Source organism: Rhinatrema bivittatum, chromosome 13 (assembly GCF_901001135.1).
Source record: "Rhinatrema bivittatum chromosome 13, aRhiBiv1.1, whole genome shotgun sequence".
Lineage (NCBI taxonomy): Eukaryota > Metazoa > Chordata > Amphibia > Gymnophiona > Rhinatrematidae > Rhinatrema > Rhinatrema bivittatum.
Window position 1 is genome coordinate 54,425,823 of NC_042627.1, and position 21,839 is coordinate 54,447,661.

General features: G+C 42.6%; 1 protein-coding gene across 8 annotated transcripts in view; it reads right to left on the reverse strand.

The window, feature by feature from the left end:
- The window catches only part of TNFAIP8L3 (TNF alpha induced protein 8 like 3), a 77,481-nt gene that overhangs the window by 41,721 nt on the left and 13,921 nt on the right, over positions 1 to 21,839 (reverse strand). The window contains exon 2 of one of the 8 annotated variants that reach the window (XM_029574880.1): positions 3,762 to 3,835. The exons of 6 other annotated variants lie outside the window; for them this stretch is intronic. The gene's annotated coding sequence lies outside the window, so the exon portion shown is untranslated. Of the gene's footprint in view, positions 1 to 3,761; positions 3,913 to 21,839 lie in introns of all 8 variants that reach the window. One more of the 8 variants, XM_029574879.1, reaches the window with a different exon arrangement.

Genomic DNA, 21,839 nt, shown 5'->3' on the forward strand with positions numbered 1-21,839 from the left:
TAATAGTTTATTATGGGGATTTTTGTACTCATATTTGTAATGTATAATCACATTTATTTACATCAAGGCCAAGTCTAAGCATCTGAAATAAAGAATAATTTCAGGAATATGATGAGAGCGCATCTGATGTGTATTTCTTTGTCCTGAATTCGATTATTTCATTATTATAAAGCCCTGATATGAGGTAAGGGTTTGTTTAGCTTATTTCTATAAAGTTACACCAAATTCTGGAGAATGTAGGTCTGAAAAGAATTAGGCAGAGCAGAGGTGATCCAAACAGGACCACCAAATTCAGTGTCTGCACTCAAAGCCCAATGAGATGAGACTTGAGGACCTGAATACAGAACCCTAGAGGAGAGAAGGAGGGGAGAATATGATGGAGTTAGTCAAATACCTCAAAGATAAACATAATGAGCAGGAAGCCAACTTTTTTTTTTTTTTTAGCTGGAAAAAAAAAAAAAAAAAAGATCTAGAGCAAAAGGTCATGATATGAGTGCCAAGGAGCCAGGAACAACAGAAAGCTTTTCTTCACAGAAAAGGTAGTAAACATCTGGAACAACCACTCAGTGGAGACGGGTGAAGGCAGAAACAGCAAAAGAATAAAGAGTATGAAGGTAAGCACCGAGTATCCCGAGTTGTGAAGGGGATACCAAGGATTAACTGTGGTCTACGGTATTGTAACAGGGATTAAATTGTACAGACTAAATGGGCCTTATGGACCCTATGGCCCTTGCGTCATATTCTATGCTTATATAATAACATTTGCAATTCTTACTAAAACTACAGATATGTTAAATGATTGCATGTGTATTTTTTTCTAATTCAGGCAGCAAGCAGCTGAAGGGACAATATTATACGTAATGTTATTTGATAGTGTCTAAGATATGAGAATTGCTAGCAAAGAAATCCGGAAAACAAGAGAGACTTCATTCTTTTTCATATAAGTAATGCATACCATAGACCTTAAAGAGGTTAAAAATCCAGTGAATCCCGGATGCTGCCTTCTCAGTCACGCTGATGAAATGAAAAGAAAAAAAAAATCAATCCGACTACGGTGCTCTTTAAAAGGAGAGCGAATGAAAGGAAAAACAACAATACTGTACATTCAAGCTCAAATCTGCTCCATTGCTCTGTGCAATCCCAGTATATCACGGTCTAATTTTGTATTATGGAAACAATTTCACAATGGGAAACAAGCTAAGCACAGATAATTTACCAGTGTCAGTATTGCTCCAGAGTATAAAAAAAAAAAATGATTTAGGGGAAAGCTGGGTAGCCTGCTCCAGCCAGGGTATTTATAAATCATACCTTCTAATCCACAGCAGTATGTTTCCACATTCCAAAAGTAGATTTCCACCATTTCGGCATCCAAACCGATAATCCATTACCTTTACGCCTTCCCCTAGTCAAGTGCTTCTCGCTGGAAACCCTACAGGCATACTCCTAGATACCTTTCCATTTATACCCCATGTTCTTCCAACAGTTCAACAAAATACAAAAATGCAATCAAAATGTAAAATATTAGCAAATCATTACAATATAAAGCCCCAAAATGGGTAATTACAAAGCAGCAAAAACCTTCTCCCCAAACAACCCCCCACGAGACTTCAAATACTCCCACACAGATGGAAGAAATCAAAGGCAGAATATATATTTACACAACCCTAACCTGACTCAAAGCCCACACAAAATTCACTTCTAATACTTAACAACTCCCTCCCACACACGTATCTAGGCATGGAGACGTTCAGCCTGAGAATCTAAACAAGTACAGCTATGTTTACAGGTGGGACTCCATGTGTGTTCCTCTGGTCCTTTTCACTTGCTGATTCATACACTGCTATGTGCTCTCTGACCCCTTTCCAGGTTGTAGTGACAGCCACTCTGCACATGGATATTAGTTATATTCTGGATCCTGAAAGGGTAAAACTGAGAAAGTAACAAATCCTAAATGGTGGTGGCTCACTGCCAGTCTTGAGAGCAGTATTTAGTAACAGACATGAAGGAATACGCAGAGAAACATTGCATCAGTTGTCAAAATATGCTTTCCTCGTGAGAAAAAGGACCTTACATTTTTTTTTTGCAGCAAAATGTTGATATCCACTATTGCTTTCTTGTCAACCTTAATTTTCTGTGTGATTGTAGCATGCAGGGCTTCTTTCTGAATCTGTCCTAGTGACTCCACAACCAATCCAGCTTTCAGGATATCCACAACAAACATGCATAGGATAAGTTTGCATAAGCAGGAGGCTCAGTATATGCAAATTTATCCTATGCATATTTGTTGTGGAAATCCTGAAAACCCGACTGGCTGTGGGATCACTAGGACAGGTCCTGGGAAGCTCTGCACTTATAATTTGCACTGGCGAATGTTATTTTTATTCTAAATTTTCCTTTTTCTGCTGGTCAAGCCTTTGAACAGTTTGACTGGGAAGTAGGCTGAAGGCTGGTGGCGTTTGCTAGAATGGAGGGGCCAGTGCCTCCGATCATTGTTTGGAGTATGGGCTCACCAGGGGATAACTGATGCTACATGACAGGACCTTCCTCTCATCAGACTTTGTACCAAGGCGGCAAATGATATCATATGTACTCGAGTTACAGTGGTTTTCAGATTTATCAACCCGGATCATTCTTCTCCCAAATACCTAACTCAATTTAAGGCTGCTTCCTCATTATAAAGGGCCAAGTAAAGCAGTAGTGCCAAAGAGTAAATGTGAAATGTTGAACTGCTGCTTCCTCAGTACAGCTTTCAGCTATCGATTCGTGTAATTATCTTGTCATAACTGACGTATTATGGCATCTGCAATAATAAGGGCCATGATGTTTTAGAAGCCTTCTAATATGAGATTAAATTTGTATCATGCAATTCTGGCATTAATAATAGAAACGTCTCTCTCTATGTGAATATTATACCAAGGGACCAACCTACTTACAGGTGACTTTACAACATTCCATATAAAACCAGACTTCCAGCACAGCAGATTATAAGGGCACCCCTAAAGGCTCTCTTTCCCATTTCAGTGTCTGTGGGGAAAAAAAGCTTAGTAAATCACATCTAAACTAGCAATTTAATCCTTTGTTTTTAGCCAACTGAGGCCTAGATTTATCAAAATGCTATAAATATAGTGGAACTAGCACCGGTGATAAAAAGGGGGCGTGGTTAGGCTAATTTCCCTGTTCCCACATTGCATAGGTAATTTCCACAAGGTGCGAGACATTTATTGCATGGGAGAGAGAGAGAGAGAGAGAGAAAGAGAGAGAGAAGAATTACATAATAGTCCTCCAAGCAGCACCTTCTGCATTATTTTTCTTAAGTTTTTATTTCCTTATGTGGTCAGGCAGAGATCCTTACAGTGAGTCTATGAGAGAGGCCGCAAAAAAAAGAAGAATTTGTTTTCAGGATATCAATTTCTCAAAGTACTTGTGGTCTTTTAATCATTCAATGCCATACAGTGCCATACAGTGAGCAGTCCCTTCGGTAGATAATTTACATGCATTTAAATATCCAGGAATTCTAAGTAACAAACTACTGTTCATTGTGAATTGAGTTTTTAGGGCTTTTGCATTTCCGCATCCTATTTCTAACTGCATTCGTGTTTTTACAACTTTGAGTTTAATTTTGTAACTGCCCACAGACTTTGCACTAGTTTTCTAAAAGAATGTATTTGCATGCTTTCCCTTTGAAAATCACCCTGCACACATTTACATCTGCTAATACGTTGCACAGTTCTTTTTCGTCTTTACCCGCTGAAACTGCTTACCTGCTATGTGGACTAAAGTCCACTCGAAGGGCCTCTTATGTGTGGACTTTCACCTGCACTGCCAAGAGGCGTTCCTGTGGGCACAGTTAGGGTGGGGTTTGGAATCATTGCATATGTATTTCCATTGTCAAAAGGGTGCATGTCAATTTTCCTGGAAAAAAAAAAAATATCGGGGATGGCCTTCAAGAGCCACAAACAAGCCTTGTTTTCAGGATATCCTGAAATGAATATGCATGAGATAGATTTACATGTACGACCTCCATTGTAAGGAATATCCATGACAGATATTTCCATATGGGTATCCTAAAAACCAGGCCTGTTTATGGCTCTTTAAGACTGGCGTTGGCCGTCCCTGGACTATGCACATACATTAGTAAGTGTAAATGTGTGCAGGGGGGTCTTAGAGGGATAATTTTCAAAGGAAAACGTATGTGCAGTGTGGGTAAAGACAGAATTATGCACAAAACGTATTAAGAGAGAATCCGAAAGGAATTTAAATTTTAAAAAAATCCCAAACACGTCTTAGTCCAGCATTTCCTAAGCCAGTGCTGGAAGCACACCCAAGCATTCTGGTTTTCAGGATGCCCATAATGAATTATACATGATAGGTTTGCATACATTAGAGTCTCAGTGTATGCTACTCTGTCTCATGCTTATTCATAGTGGCTAGCTTGAAACCCAGACTAGTTAGGGAAAACAAGGTTTCAATAAGCTGAATAAACCCAGTATGTCAGAGGCTCTCAATTCTAGAACTTGTGGGCCAGTCGGGTTTTCATGATTTCCACAATGAATATGCATGAGAGCTCTTTGCATGCACTCTCTCGATTGTATGCTAACATACTTCATGCATATTCATCGTGTGCCGATTAAGTAGAAGATCTAAGTGAGCATTGCTTTCAAATTGCTTATTTAAAATAATTAAAAATATGCCAACTTTATAATAAACTGAACATATATAAAAATCCTTAAAGAGAAAAACAAAACTGATGAAAATGTTGAAAAAATAGTTCTGTAGATATAATTAGAGGACTTTTTACAGCAAACAGGCATTATGTAACCGCAGTCAATCTGAAGCAGAATGGAAAGAAATCTGTATCTATTTGCAGTTTCAGAAGTTGTAATTGTAATTACAGTTAATTGAGAAGCTAATTTTCCTGCAATAGCTTTTTAGTCTTCTGTTTTTTGAACATACATGTATAATCAGAAGTGGATTAAGTAAAACCAAACATGTTTTTTAGCACACCATAAACAATCTAATGTATATAAAATCGGGTTGCAATATTTCTATGTTTGTATGTTTGTTGATTTGTGTGTGTCCTAACAATTATTTTAATGGCTGCTGACACCTGGCGGTTATTACCGGTTCTGCAGCTTCTTTATAGTTGAGACAGGCCACAGTATCTAAAGTAGAAGGGGGGGGGGGGCAAGGGAGGGAGAGAGTGCCGAGGTCAGCCTGGGAGGGGGACGAAGGCTGGGTCAGGTAGGGCAGGTGAGAGAGCGAGTATGAGAGAAAGTTTGTCCTCTCCCACCATTCTGCTCTGTGCACTGGGAACTAAGCTAAATCCTCTATTATGGTGAGTGCTGCGGAGGGGCAAATGGGGCCCTAAAATGGGACTCAAGAATATAAAAAATGCCAAATTGGGCCCTGGACTGGTCACTGTTAGAGACCCAGAATGGCAATTCTTATGTTATATGGCTCAGACCATCGATCCATCAAGCCCAACATCCTGTCTCTGACAGTGGCTAGTCTAGCACACAAGTACCCGGCAGATCTCAAAAAGCAGATCTAGTTTTTCGGTACTCACTCCCAGGCACAGCAGTAGCTTTCCATAGTTTACCTGGCTAATAATGTTTTATGGACTTTTGCTCCAGGAACTTGTCCAAACCTCTTTTATACCCCACTCTGCTAATCACATTCATCACCTCCTCTGGCAACAGATTCCAGAACTTGATTGTGTACAGAGTGAAAAAGTATTTTTTATAATTTGTTTGCAATCTGCTGGATGTTTGTTTCATGGCGTGTCCCCTACTTTTATTGTTTTTTGAAAGGGTAAATGACCATCCATTATTTACCATTTCTACCCTACTAATGATTTCACAAACTTCTATCGTATCTTCTCTAGGCAGTCTCTTTTCCAAACTGGAGAGCCCTAGTCAGTGTAGCCGGGGGTGCTGTTCCATCTCCTTTATCGTTTTTGCTGCCCCTCTATACCTTTTCATGTCTTTTTTTCAGACAGGGTGACCAGAACTGCACACAAGTTGTAAGCCACTCTGGGTCCTTTGTGGCATAAAAATTGAAAATGTAATATCATTCCCAACATTGTTTGCTTTTTTCATTACCACCACAAACCAAGCTAAGGATTCCAATGTATTAGAGTCATGCATATGGGGTGTGGTAATCTGGAAGAGTTGTATGTGATGGGGGTGAAAGACTAAACTGCATGGACTGGGAGAGGGACCTTGGGGTGATAATGTCTGGTGATATCAAGGTGGTGAAGCAATGTGACAAGGCAAAGGCTAAAGCCAGAAGAATGCTGGGCTGCATTGAGAGAGAGGACTAACCAGTAAGAAAAAGGAGGTGATGATGCCCTTGTACAGGTCCTTGGTAAGGCCTCACCTGGAGTACTGTGTTCAGTTCTGGAGGCCGTACCTCAAAAAGGATGGAGACAGGACTGAGAAGGTTGAACAAAATAGTTTGGGGTCTATATTGGAAGACTTAGCAGGAGAGGCTGAAGGATCTAAATATGTTTACCCTGGAGGAGAGGAGGTGCATGGGAGATATGTTACAGATCTTCAGATACTTGAAAGGTTTTAATAATGCATGAACTTCAGACTTTTCCGTTGGAAAAGTAGGGGGTCACGAAACAAAATTCCAGGGGGATGACTCAGAACCATCATCAAGAATTTCTTCTTCATGAACAGGGTGGTGGATACATGAAATGCCTTTCCAGAAGAGGTGGTGAGGACAAAAACTAAATAGATTCAAAAAGTAATGGGATAAATAAGTTGTGGACCTCTGAAGGCTAGAGCATGGAAATGAAGAAAATGGTGCATGGGGGTAACCTGCATGGAGAGGCAGGTATTACCCCTTAACCAAATAGCTTTCATGATTTAGACACAATTGCAATATCACTCTCCAACGGAGGGGGGGGGGGGGGGGGTAAGAGAGGAATTGGATTCAGAAGATAGCTAACATGGACTTTTATAGTCCGGGGTACTGATATGCAGACTTTAGGGGAAAGTGCAGGACTGCTTCTATGGCCAAGCCCAAAAGCAAAGAACATTCAAGCAGCATTGTCTGAATTATCAAGGCTGCTCACCATATAAAAATGTTACTAGTAGTATTACTAACCTTAACATAAAACTTGGGGGTGGGGGGGTACCTCGCATGGAATGGCAGTTCTAGCCTTAACAGAAATATGTGGTAACTTTCACGGAGCGGCAGTTACTACCATAAGAAATTCGCTGGGGAGACTGGACGAACGATTTGGTCTTTTTCTGCCGTCTTTACTATGTTAAGGATTCCAAGCTCCTGTTTCTGGATGACGACTCCTAAAATGGAACCCAGTACTGTGCATCTGAAGTTAGGATTATTTTTCCCTATTACATCACTTTGCATTTTTCTGTATTAAATGTTATCTGCCATTCAAATGCCCAATCTTCTACTTTTTCAAGGTCCTTCTGCAATTCTTTTCAATCCAATGCTGTTTTAACGACTTTGAATAAATTCCTCTCATCTGCAAATTTGGTCACTTTACTCATTCCTTTCTCAAATCATTTCTGTATACGGTAAACAGTACAGATCCCAGAGGTATTCCATTTGGAAAACTGACCATTTAGTCCTACCCTCTGTTTTCTGTCTTTTAACCCATTACCAGTCCACAATAGGTTAAATGCCTCCTAACCTGTAACCTTTTAATTTCTCTCATGGGGGATTTTGTCAAATGCCTTCTAAAAATCTAAATACTCAATATCAACCAGCTCACTTTTATTTATACCTTCAAAAAAATCTAATCGAGATGTAAGCCAAGACTTTCCTTTACTAAAATCAGGTTGACTCTTCCCCATTAAGCCAGGACTATCTATATATGGCCAGTAATTCTGTTTTTAAGAATATATAGTCTACCATTTTGCACAGCACTGACATCAGGCTCGCCAGTCTATTGTTTCCTGGGTTACCCCGGAGCTATTTTTAAAACCTGCTGTCACGTTGGCCACCCTCCAGTCTTCATACATTGTGGCTAATTTTAAATGTCAGGCTGCAGAGAATTAGTAACGAGTTTGCAATTTCATGCTTGAGATCTTTGAGGACTTTCCTTTATCAATTTTATTTATTAAATCCTCCATCGTCATCAGAGGTTTGTTTTAATTGCTCAGAATCATCACCTGCAAAAAAAAAAAAAAGGTTTCTGGCACGAGTATTTTCCCAAAATGAACAAAGAACACATGCCACACATACTTTTACAGAAAATTACTTGTTATACGGACCAGAGAAAGCCACTGTGGAGACCGCCTCCAGGGGTCATGTCACCGCATTGGGGGAACACCTCCATACCGTAAATCTAAATAACCCTCATTGAGGTGATACAAGGATTGTTTGGATTTACAATATGGAGATGTTCCCCTGATACAATGGTATAGACCACAAGACGCGATCACGTCGGGATAGACTTTAAACTTTTTATTTTGAATTCAGATCTTCAGTACGGTCCTGGATCCTTTGAATGACATTTATGCATAACAAAGGGAAGTAATGTTTTCATTTGCAAGTTAAATTGTAAATAAATACTTTTAAGCAATTCACATTGGTAAAGATCTATTGGGACCTACGATTATAAACTGGCTAGTTTTGTAATGTGGCCTTAGTTGATGAGTCCTGGAGGCTGTGTCCACAGTGACTGTCACTAGCATTACTTTATGATAGTCCATATATCAAGTCATTTTCTATAGAAGTGCGTGTGGAAAGTTTTGTTCATTTTGATGAATACATTCCTCTTCTGTTGGCCTGGTTCATATTATGAGTATTTTCTCAAAATCCTCTACAGTAAAGAGCTAGGCCAAGAATTCCTTCAGTTTTTCTGCAATTTGTCTTTCCTGAGCATCCCTTTCACATCTAAATTCATCTAATGGACCAACTGACTTCCTCATAGGCTTTTTGCTTCAAATGTATTTGAAACATTTTTATTAGCTTTTGCCTCTATGGAAAGTTTCTTCTCAAATTCTCTTGGTCTGCCTTACTATTGTTTTACATCTAACTTGCCAGTACTTATGCTCTTGCCTATTTTCTTTATTTGAGTCTGCTTTCCGGTTTTTGAAAGATGCCTTTGTGGCTTTAATTGCCTCTTTCACCTCACCATTAAACCATGCTGGTAGTCATTTGCTCTTCCTTCTATCTGTTACATGCATGGGATATAATTTTTCTGGACTTCCAAGATGGTATTTTATTAAAAATATCCACACCACCTGCAAACGTTTAACCTTTGCAACCTCTCCTTTTAGTTTTTTTCTATAACTAATTTCCTCATTCCATCATAGTTTTCCTTTTTAAAGTTATATGCTACTGCAGTAATTTTACTTAATGTCCTCCTTCCAATGATCATATCAAATTTGATTGCATTATGATTGCTATTGCTGAGCAGCCCCCATCTCAGTAACCTCTCGCACCAGGTTGTGTGTTCCACTGAGGGATAGATCTAAAGTAGTTCCCCCTTCTCATTGGTTCTAGGGCCAGCTGCTCCATGAAGCAGCCATTTATGGCATCTAGAAACTTAACCTCTCTGGTATGTCCCCATAGGACACTGACCCAATCAATACTGGGGTAACTAAAATCTCTCATTATCACTGTGTTGCCAAATCTATTGGCCTTTCTAATTTCTACTAATATTTCACAGTCTTTTTATTCAGCTTGGCCAGGTAGATGGTAGTACACCATTAGAATTAGACAATTTTGTTGAAATTGCCTAATTCATCCTAAATGTCTTTTCATTGCAAATAGGAGGCACTCATACTTTAACAACACTGTTTAAACTGACAGCTGAATCGTCTAACAAAGCTTGATAGTAGTGTTGTTTTATATAAAACATATTTGAAAATAAAAAAATTCTTACCTATTATTCTTTCCAATTTGAGTACGAGACCTGTCTATTCTTCAGGTAACAACCTGAATGATTCTTTATCATATAGGGCTCTCACAGCACCCCGCCAATCTCCCCGTTCCGAGTGCGGACCACCCCAGGGACCTACCGGATGGCCAAACACTGGCGCACCCAAACGGCGGTAAACCCCGCCCACCGACGCAGAACGCGACCTTGCCGAGCCCTTTAAAGGGATCACGCCAGACGCCGGCGTCGCGTGCCCAAGGAGCCTGCCCCTTGTTGCGCCCCTTAGTGTCGCTCCGCAAAGACCTCAAACAACATCCCTTCTCCGTGCCCTCCCAGCCCTGTGCTACCGGCACGGACCCCCGGGGTCAAGGGTCCAGCGGCACACTCCACCCACGAGGCGATTGGTGGTAGGTCTCGCCCACTACCCACCTCGAAGACTGCGCAACCCAAGCGATAAATGGACAATCGCCCTTCCCTGGCAACTAAGGAGCCCCAGACCTAAGAAAAGCAACAACGGGGCACACCACTCAAGACACACCCTCTGCCCCCCAAATAAGGCCCTTCCACAAACAACATGGATACTCACTACACAACCCTAACATCTCACACCCATTCACTCCCTCACACACACACACACACACACCACAAACACTGCAACAACAATCTGCATACACACCAACGTATAAGACGCATCATAACCAACCCCACAATCCCAAATACTCCCATGGCAACACTATCCCTCCTATCACTCACCTGATAAACGCACAATCAGTCTCCAAAAAAATTCCTATTCTACATGATCTCCTAGTAGACAACTGTATCACAGAATCCTGGCTCAAGAAATCGGACACACCACTAATCAACCAGCTACCCCACTCAGCATATATCTTCTCACTACCAAGACCTAAAAGAAAAGGAGGGGGGGGCTACTCTTTCTAGCCTCAAAGAAATTCAAATTCACTCAACACCCTATCAAACATCCTCCACCTCTGGAAATTGGACTCTTCAAAGCAAAAAACCTGCAAATTATGATGGTATATGCCCCACCCAAATGCCTGGACCTCTACATATCCTCCCTCATTGAAATCATCCCATCACACATCAACATGAGCACATAAGCAATCATCCTAGGAGACTTCAACCGCCACATAGACTCCACCCCACAGTCACCCACATGCAAACTCCTGCTCGAAACCTTGTCAGCCATCGGATTCAACAAATAGTAAACACACCAACGCAGAAATCTGGCTACACACTTGACCTCATCTTTAAAAAAACATTACGAACCAACAACCCACTCACAACAACCAGCATCCCATGGTCTGACCACAAACTGATCCATACCACACTCCAACTCAAAATCAACCACACAGAAACCAACTATAACAAAAATTCAAATTCCCCAAACCATGCCCCAGTGAAGACATCACAGATGCCCTCAATACCGCAAATACAGTCACCAACTCATGGCTCACCATCAATGCTGAAATCGCAAAATCAAAATGTCCTATCATCACCAAAGAAATCAAAACTGGGAGCTCCCTTAAAGCACCATGGTACAAACATGAGCTGAAAAACATCAAACGTATACTCAGACAAGCAGAAAAAAAATGGAGAAAAGATCCTAACCCAACCCACCTAAACAAATACAGAACAATACTTCACATCTACAAAACCGACATAAACCAGGCCAAATGAGACTACTATGCAAAGAAAATCCACGATCACCAATACAACCCAAGAGCCCTCTTCAACTTCATCACAAAGCTTACCCAACCAATTCAAATCCCACCCTCCAAAGAGAATGCCTCCATAACCTGTGACAAACTAGCACAGTTCTTCCTGGACAAAATCTCCAAACTCATAATGCACACCCCCAAACCACCAAGAATATCCAGACTTCCCAGCTCACGACAGTCCCCACCTGGACCACCTTTGAACCCACAGCCTCCACCGAGATAAAAACCATCATACAAAAAATAAACCCAGCCACATCTTGACCCGATACCTATCACAACCTTGAAACTAATCCCAGATATCATAGCCAAACCCATAGCAGACATTATCAACATATCACTAGAGCAAGGAAACTTCCCCGTTGCCCTGAAATGTGCCATCATCAAACCAATAATAAAAAAACCTCACCTTGATACCAATGATCCTACTAACTTCAAAGCCATATCAAACCTCTCTTTCATTGCAAAAATCCTCGAAAAAACTGTTAACCATCAACTCTCTGATCATTTGGAATCACAAAAAATACTTTACCCATCACAACACAGATTCAGAAAAACCCTCAGTATGGAGACACTCCTACTGACTCTTGCCAACTCAGCACTCAGAGGTCTAGGCACTGGCCAATCCTACCTTCTTATACTACTAGACATATCTTCCGCATTCAACACCAACCATCACAACATTCTCCTAACCAGACTAAGTGAGATTGGACTAAACAGCACAACAATCAAATGGTTTAGCTCCTACCTAACAAACAGAACATACATAGTCACCTTCAACAACAAAGAATCAAAACAGTTCCCCCTTTCACACAGAGTCCCTCAAGGATCATCACTTTCCTCCACCCTCTTCAACATTTACATGCTCCAACTATGCAAACTCTTCACCAACTTGAGCCTACAGAATTTTGTATATGCCGATGACGTCCAGATCCTCCTCCCTACAAAAGAAGACTTACAGAACACCCTCATACAATGGAACTCCATCTTAGCTCAAATACAAAAACTCCTATCACAAATATCTCTCACCCTTAACCACACAAAAACAGAAATCTTACACATCTCGAACAACCCCCCTACATGGAACATCCAAGACCATTCATCCACACAAAACAAAAGCCAGATCGTCGCAACTGTAAGAGATCTAGGCATTACACTAGACTCTGAGCTCAATCTGAAAACCTTCATCAATACAATATTAAAAGAGGGCTACTTCAAGCTACAAGTCCTCAAAAAAATCAAACCCCTTCTTCTCACTCAAGACTACCGATCAATACTCCAGGCCCTCATCCTAAACTTGACTATTGTAACTCCATTCTCCTCGAACTCCCAGCCTCCACTCTCAAACCCCTCCAGCTACTGCAAAATGCGACAGCCAGATCCCTCACAAACAGCAAGCGCTCCACACACATCACCCCTATACTAGAAGACCTCCACTGGCTCCCCATAATCCACACAATTCAATATAAAACCCTCACCCTCATGCACAAATCCATCAACAACAAAAAGACACACTGGCTGAAGGACATCCTTCATCCATATACCTCTCAAAGAAACTTGCGCTCTAAAAACACTGGACTACTTACCATTTCCTCTATCAAACAGGCCCACCTCACCTCAACACGACAACGCGCAATATCAATTGCAGGCCCCGCACTTTGGAACAAACTACCAGCAAAACTCCGGACAGAACCCTCAGCCCAGAATTTCAAGAAAGCACTAAAAACCTGGCTCTTCCGAAAAGCCTACCCCACCAACAATTAACCCTCGCCACTGGGACACATCCCAAACAACCGCTCTCCAACCCAGCACATAACCCACTAGAAAACTCATAACTCCCAAACCACAGGTCCTCTGACTCAATAACACTAGCAGTCACAATGTTAATTAAGTCGCATTTCTCATTCAATTTTCAATGTTATACAGGTACAACAGAACACAATATTAAGATTAAAGCAATACATAGAAGCAGTTTCAAATTACAATAATGTTGGCAGTCATAATTGTTAATCAAGTCGTGTTTGTCACCTAAGGTTATACTGTTAAAATTATATAGTTATAATGTTAAAGCAGTATGTTAAGGCAGTTTTTCTTACAAGGTATAATTTTACAATGTAAAGATAATATGACCTGTTGTCACACTATCACACAAGTTATCATGTAAACCGATGTGATACCTATGTTTGAATGTCGGTATATAAAAACAAATAAATAAAAATATAGTAATCCATAATACTCCATATGTGTTGGCTATTTCTTACATTCCAATGTAACATTCATTTTTAGCAAGTACAAAAGAAAAAAAAAAAAAAGATGTAGCTTATGCTGCTGCTCAGTTTCTCTTGGAATAAGTCCAAAATGTTTTTCCCCTATTTTGCTTAGTTGTGAAACTTTATTCAAAGCTGCACACCATGCATCTTAGCCTTAATTACAGCTTCCATTTCTCTGAAGTAGAATGTCCAAACATCTAAAACAAAAAATGATGAATTAATAAAGGGAAAGAAATAACAAAAAAAAACAGGTGGAAGAATGAAGATCTGATTGCTGTAGACTCCACAGAACTAAAAATGGAACACAGCATGAGACCTCAATGAGCCAGATTGCACAAACGAATAATGGCAGCAGTCACAAAACAATGGAATGAAAAGCAGAAGACGATTCAATAGAAATCACATTTCAGGACCCACATAGCCAAATTGAACATGTCCTTAGTTAATGATACGAAGAACACCATGCTAAAATTTCCATTTTCAGAGCAACCGTGCTCTGCACATTCGTGTTAAGTGTAAATCCCCACGCTAGCCAGCCCTGTGATTTTGGGATGGCTCGCACATGGCAAAAAGAGATTGGTACCAGCAAGAGAGCTGGATCATGGGTCCTGATTTTCCTCCACATGGTCCCGCCCTCAGAGGCCATCTCTCCCAAAGCCAAACCACTTCCTGGGAGGTGGGCCAACAGAAGGAGAAGAGCGGCATAACTGCCTCCTGCCAGTTTGCCATCCTCTTTTTGGATTATATTTTTATGGCACCTCGCCAGGGCTGGTTCAAGGGTATTGGGCGCCCTAGACGAACCTTCAAGCCTTGCACCCGCGCCTCATCCCCCCCCGATCCAGGCCCCAAACCTCACTCACTCAATCAGAACCCTTCTCTTACACACACTTAAGTTCCTTGTCTCATTCACACACGCACCATTACATAGGCTCCCTCCCTCGATCACTACCATTGCTCTCTCCTACACACAATCCCCCCCCACACACACACACACACACACACACGCTGCTCGCAGCCCAGCGAGTGTCTACTCCTCTCGGCCATGAGCAGGATAGGTTCCACTCGTGGCCCGCCGACGCTCTACTCCTCTTGGCTGTGACTGGGATGGGCTCTGCTCATGGCCCCATATGGCTGCTGCCCCCTAATGGCAGGTGCCCTAGACGACCACCTAGTTTGCCTATTGGGACGCACCAGCCCTACATCTGACATGCATGTTTACTAATGTGTGCATTATAAACATATTTTACTACACAGGTCCATATTATGTCTTATGGAAACCAGTGCTGCAAGTAAGCTGACACAGTTAGGTATGCAGTACTTCTAAGACATTTAGTACTGGTACACCATACCGGAAGGATGGAGAGCTAAGCTGGCAAGGTACACTCGCAGCAGTTAAGAAACAGGGGCATTATCTACCGGGCTAGTGTCCCTGTGCTACTGGCCACTGCCCAGAATCTTCTAAAGAAGAGCACAGCAGTTTTGCTTGCTGCTCTAGCCCCTCCCCTCACAGTCAGCATGCAGGCAACGGGAGGGGGTGTGACTAGAGTAGACAGAGCAGAACTAGCAGCTACTCTGCTCCTTAGTCCAGCCCTTTCCCTGCATTTTCTAGGGCTGTGCATAAGAAAAATTGCATTTGTTTCATTTTGGTTTTCTTGGTTTTTTATTTCTCCCTTGTATTTAAAATGGTTTTGTTTTGCTATTTATACATGCACATATTCACATATGTACATAAAATTGATATTCAGGATGTAATATGATTTTAAGTGTGTAAAAAATGTATGCGTGTAAAAATGTAAAAGTGAATGCACATTCCTATCATTTTCCCTCTCCTCCTGTTCTGAGTATCCTGGAAGAGCTACTTCTCTTCCTAATCTGACCTCTGGTGATAAGGAGGTGAATGCCTGAGCGCTATGAAAGGGGGTAAAAGTTTGAGAAGTAAGGAAGGAGTTCACCGCTGGGGTGAGAATCAGGAGAGGGTAAATAGTAATTTAAACATTTGATTGTAATCCGCCTTGAGACCAGTTTGGTAAAGGCAACACCAAATGTTCATAAAGAAATGCCATCTCCTTCCCCATCTGCCTGAAGTCAGCAATATGAACATGGGCTGTCTGGCAGAGGGATGAGGAAGGGTTAGAGAAGAGAGAGACTGTGACGCACCCACACACACACACACACATATACGTGCACAGACGCATGCGTGTACACACACAGCCAAATGTGGTATGGGGAATATTTGCCTAAGGCGTCTAATACCCTTCCACTGGCCCTGTAAATAGCTACCAACATTAACAAGGCTTTTGCCCTGGCATCTGGCCTCCTATGTGCCAATTGACTTATTGGGCAGAAGTGAAACTATTGCAGGACAAGAGCAAGCAAAGCGACAAGATTAGGCCCACTACAAATCACTAAGAAAATATCTTTGGTCAGGAAAGTTGTTATAAATTTGAGAATTACTTTATTAAATTGACTAATTGAATTAGCTATTTGAATAATTATCAGTTGATGTAGCTGGTACTATAGTTGGCCAGCCACTGAGACCCTGACGTTTTTATGTTAAAAAGTGTAGGGGGGAGCCCATTTTCTGCCTCTAGGAAAAATGTCTCTGCCCCTTACAGACATTCAGGATGTGGCTTCGGCTGATCCGAGCGTCAGGATGTGGCTTCGGCTGATCCGAGCGCTCTCAGTGTGACAGAGGTCTCATTAGACTTTGTCTGCCTGTGATGTCACAGTGTCAGTGTGGTAAGGAGGAGCACCACTCACCACTGGGAGGGGTGATACGAGTGTGAAACCCCTGCTCCTGCATGAATAAGGGGGCAGTAAGGAGAGGATTCTAAGATCTGGAGTCCTGTTGGTGTTTGGTGCAGAGAAGTTTGAGGGAGCGGATTCCAGGAGAGAGGTTGAAGAAGAAAGTCCACGGAGGAGCGGGGACAAGTGCACTAGGAGGTGTCGGAGGAAGGAGAAGAGCCTGCCTGGGAAGTTCAGCAGACTGATTCAGCTAAAATCATCCGGAGACACCAAAGAAGAGAGAGGGAGAAAGAAGAAAGGACCTTGAAGAAAAGATGACAGCTACCAAATGAGTACTGAGAGGGCCCATGGTGGAAGGGGTGCCCATCCAGAAAGGCTGACCTGTTTTGGGGGAGAAGTGTGATGAGGTGAAGAGAAACTGTTTATATTTGGTGACTTTTTGGATTGAATTACTGTCAGGTCTATCCAGTACCGAGCGGTAGGAAGAGCTGCGTTAGTACCTGCGGCACCCGCGGTTGCCGCACGCACAGTGCAGCTCACCTACCGCTCGATCCTGAACTATAATTTCATGCAAAAGTAAACCGCGTCTAAGAAGGGCCCGTGAAGCCTTAGGCCCGCGCAACCCATTTTACTGGATAGAGCGCCTATACAGTATCCTGGGTGCGCAGGCCTAACGCTTCACGCCACGCTGGTATCTGTCATTTCAAATGTCATTTGAAATGACAGATACCAGGAAGCGAAAAAACCAACAGAAAAAAGTAAGTCGCTTCGCCGCTTCACTCTTCCCTCCTCCCGGAGCAGGGCGCGAAAAGCAGCCTTGCTCCGGGAGGAGGGAAGCGGCGAAGCGACTTACTTTTTGCTTTTGGTTTTTTCGCTTCCTGGTATCTGTCATTTGAAATGACATTTGAAATGACAGATACCAGGAAGTCGGGACTGCCAGACCCCCTTCCCTCCTCCCGAAGCAGGGTGCGAAAAGCAGCCTTGCTCCGGGAGGAGGGGAGAAGGGACTGGCAGTACGAAGCGACTTACTTTTTGCAGCCCCCTCCGGACATCGGGCGACCTCTCCTGCCTCCAAAAAGTAAGTTGCTTCGCCGCTTCACACTGTCAGTGTCTCTTCTTCCCTCCTCCCGGAGCAAGGCTGCTTTTCGCGCCCTGCTTCGGGAGGAGGGAAGAAGAGACACTGACAGTGTGAAGCGGCGAAGCAACTTACTTTTTGCAGCCCCCATCGGACCTCTCCTGCCTCCCGCTGCGCGACTTACCTTTTTTTTGCAGCCATCAGCAGGAACGGATCGTGGCTCCCCTGCCTCCCGGCAAAGATGGACGCCTGCACGGGGGAAAGCGGCCCCTGTGCGTGCAATTGGCTGCTCAAGACGTGACGTCATGACGTTTGGCGTCACGGCATGTGACATCACGTCTAGAGCGGCCAATCGCACGCACAGGGGCCGCTTCCCCCGTGCAGGCGTCTATCTTCGCCGGGAGGCACGATCCTTTCCTGCTGATGGCTGCAAAAAAAAGTAAGTCGCGCAGCGGGAGGCAGGAGAGGTCCGATGGGGGCTGCAAAAAGTAAGTTGCTTCGCCGCTTCACACTGTCAGTGTCTCTTCTTCCCTCCTTCCGAAGCAGGGCGCGAAAAGCAGCCTTGCTCCGGGAGGAGGGAAGAAGGGGCTGGCAGTACGAAGCGACTTACTTTTTGCAGCCCCCTCCGGACATTGGAGGGGGCTGCAACGTTTTTTTTCGCTTTTTTTTTTTTTTTTTGCTTCGGGAGGAGGGGAGAGGACTGGGGCTGCCCCAGAGACCAGCAGAGAGATCGCGGCCGGGGCAGGTGAGCGGGGGCTGGGGGAAAGCTTGCCGCCTACCCTTACCCCTGCCTCTACCGCAGGGGTAAGGGTAGGCGGTAAGTTAGCAGGTTAAACGCGCGACAAAACTGCAGGGAAAGATAGCGATAGTCGTGGCGCGGGTTACGGGATGCTAGGGAATAGCTAATTCGCTCGTTTGCATGCAATATACATGCCGCGTGCGGAAGGGGTTGGCCGGTGATTTTAGGACGCGGTAGGAGTAGGTTAAAGGGGATTCGGGATCGCAGGAAGGGATAATGCGGCCGGAAAGTGAGTAGAACGCGGCTTAGGAGCAGGGTAAACGCGGCCGCACTTTACAGGATAGACCTGTGTGTGAGCACTACTTAGAATTCTGTCTTGTTTGGACTTTGTTTTCATTTCCTTGCCATCAGTCAGTAAAGATTTTTAGTTAAGAACATAAGAACATAAGAAAATGCCATACTGGGTCAGACCAAGGGTCCATCAAGCCCAGCATCCTGTTTCCAACAGTGGCCAATCCAGGCCATAAGAACCTGGCAAGAACCCAAAAACTAAGTCTATTCCATGTAACCATTGCTAATGGCAGTGGCTATTCTCTAAGTGAACTTAATAGCAGGTAATGGACTTCTCCTCCAAGAACTTATCCAATCCTTTTTTAAACACAGCTATACTAACTGCACGAACCACATTCTCTGGCAACAAATTCCAGAGTTTAATTGTGCGTTGAGTAAAAAAGAACTTTCTCCGATTAGTTTTAAATGTGCCCCATGCTAACTTCATGGAGTGCCCCATAGTCGTTCTACTATCCGAAAGAGTAAATAACCGATTCACATCTACCCGTTCTAGACCTCTCATGATTTTAAACACCTCTATCACATCCCCCTCAGTCGTCTCTTCTCCAAGCTGAAAAGTCCTAACCTCTTTAGTCTTTCCTCATAGGGGAGTTGTTCCATTCCCCTTATCATTTTGGTAGCCCTTCTCTGTACCTTCTCCATCGCAATTATATCTTTTTTGAGATGCGGCGACCAGAATTGTACACAGTATTCAAGGTGCGGTCTCACCATGGAGCGATACAGAGGCATTATGACATTTTCCGTTCTATTAACCATTCCCTTTCTAATAATTCCCAACATTCTGTTTGCTTTTTTGACTGCCGCAGCACACTGTACCGATGATTTCAATGTGTTATCCACTATGACGCCTAGATCTCTTTCTTGGGTTGTAGCACCTAATATTGAATAATTGAATAATAAAGCTAGCGTGGAAGTGGTGAGCAGGAAGAGCCCCTAAATGAACAAACCCTAAGAACCTTGAAAAGAATGAACTCCCCCCCCCCCCCTCAGTGTGGGAATCCCAGGAGGTTGCCGGTCCTTGGCTCTCTCCATATGCCCTCATATCCAGGACCAGAACGGGATGGAAGCTACAAAGGTCATGGAACACTTTTTTGTGAGGGTCGGAGTCAATATAGTACCAGTAAGAATTAAAATCTACTTGCAACCCCTGATGGAGATCCAGCTTTGTAACAGATCTCTAGATCCTTCCTTTTGGGACTACAGAGGTGAGGCACTCTGAATCCATGAAAAAAAGGTTAGGAGACCGATGCAATAGAAAACAAACCAGAAAAAAAAAAAAAAGGACAAAGCTCACCCAAGAGATGGCCTCAGATGACGTGGAAATGGAACTTGGTTACTGTTTTTACACCACCTTGCTTTCATATCTCCTGTTTTGCATGTACGACCTAAAGGCATAAGCCCTTGGTTAGGGCTGAATGGATAAGAGATGTTCCAATGCATGAGGTCATGCTGCCAAAAGTTTTAATAAAAATATGTTGCCTATTTTATTCTAATTCAAAGTAAGTCCTAACAGAGACACAACAGCTTCTTTATCTTGTGGTGGGTGGTCGCTTTCCTTCTTGAGGTGAAAGAAGAAAGGAACCTCAGTGGGTACTGTAAGAGGGTAATTTACAATCATCAGTACACGAGGAAGTTGTAAGTTACTTGTAAACCGACACGATGTGCAAACGGCTGTCGGTATATAAAATCATTTAAATAAATAAATAAATAAATAAATAAGCATGAGTCAGCAAATACATGTGCAAGGCAGTGCATCTAGAGGTACAGCAGCATTTTATAAACTGTGTGCTGGGAGCTGCCTAGTTTGTAAAATACTGGGTATTTCTTCCTCCAAAGCAAGAGCATGTGTTTCAATGCATGCGTATATTTTTAATGCACACTTTCTCTACCCATTTTGTAAAAGCAGACGCATGTACTGTACACGTGTATTAATAACCCTGGAGTTATACATGGAGGCATGTACTTTATAAAGAATGCACACACTCTGCTTATGGACCCAAAAAACAAATTGGAAGCTGATCCAAGATTGCTGTATAAAAAGGACCTTTCTCCACACTCTGCTTATGGAAATGCTTACTTGCACGTGTGCTTGGAATCATCAGGTCGCCCAGACCTCCCACCCAAAAACTGCAGGTACAAGACAAGAACAAGTTCACTTCGGTGACTTCATTACCAGACAAGTTTGGTAATGAATGCACACACCCCACTTACAAAATATTAACGTACGCAGGACTGTCCGAACCCCACCCTGGAGGACCTGTAAACCACGTGTGAAACTACTAGTATACATGTACTTCAGATTCTTGCAAAATACTTTCGCTTGTAACTTCTGATTTTATGCACTTAAAACATATTGAAAAGTTACCCCTAAAAGCATTGTTTTATATTTTTTATTATTATTATTATTTTTTAACAGCTTTGGTGTTTTTGTTGAAGTAGGTTGTCAATGGAAATTATGTCCAGGTGTGGTACAGCAATGTTCTACTAAGTTAGAAAATCATCCTACAGTACACGAGGAAGGCTTTGCAAAGGGAAGTGCTGTTAAAAAATAATAATAATAAAAAATATAAAACAATGCATTTAGGGGTAACTTTTCAATTTGTTTTAAGTGCATAAAATCAGAAGTTACATGCGAAAGTATTTTGCAAGAATCTGAAGTACATGTATACTAGCAGTTTCACACGTGGTTTACAGGTCCTCCAGGGTGGGGTTCGGACAGAACTGCGTACTTTAATATTTTGTAAGTGGGGTGTGTGCATTCATTACCGAACTTGTCTGGTAATTAAGTCACCGAAGTGAACTTGTTCTTGTCTTGTACCTGCAGTTTTTGGGTGGGAGGTCTGGGCGACCTGATGATTCCAAGCACACGTGCAAATATATATATTTTTTTTTGTTTGTTTGTTTTTTTAAATAAGTGAGACTAAGCAACCTAGAGGAAAATGGAGGCCTTAGTGTTAGACCTGCATTTTAAAGGTTAAGTGAAGAAGAAAGAATGTGATGCTGTTCATATATTTTCAGCTGAAATTTGCTGGCGAGCATAGACTTCCTGCTGCTACCGATG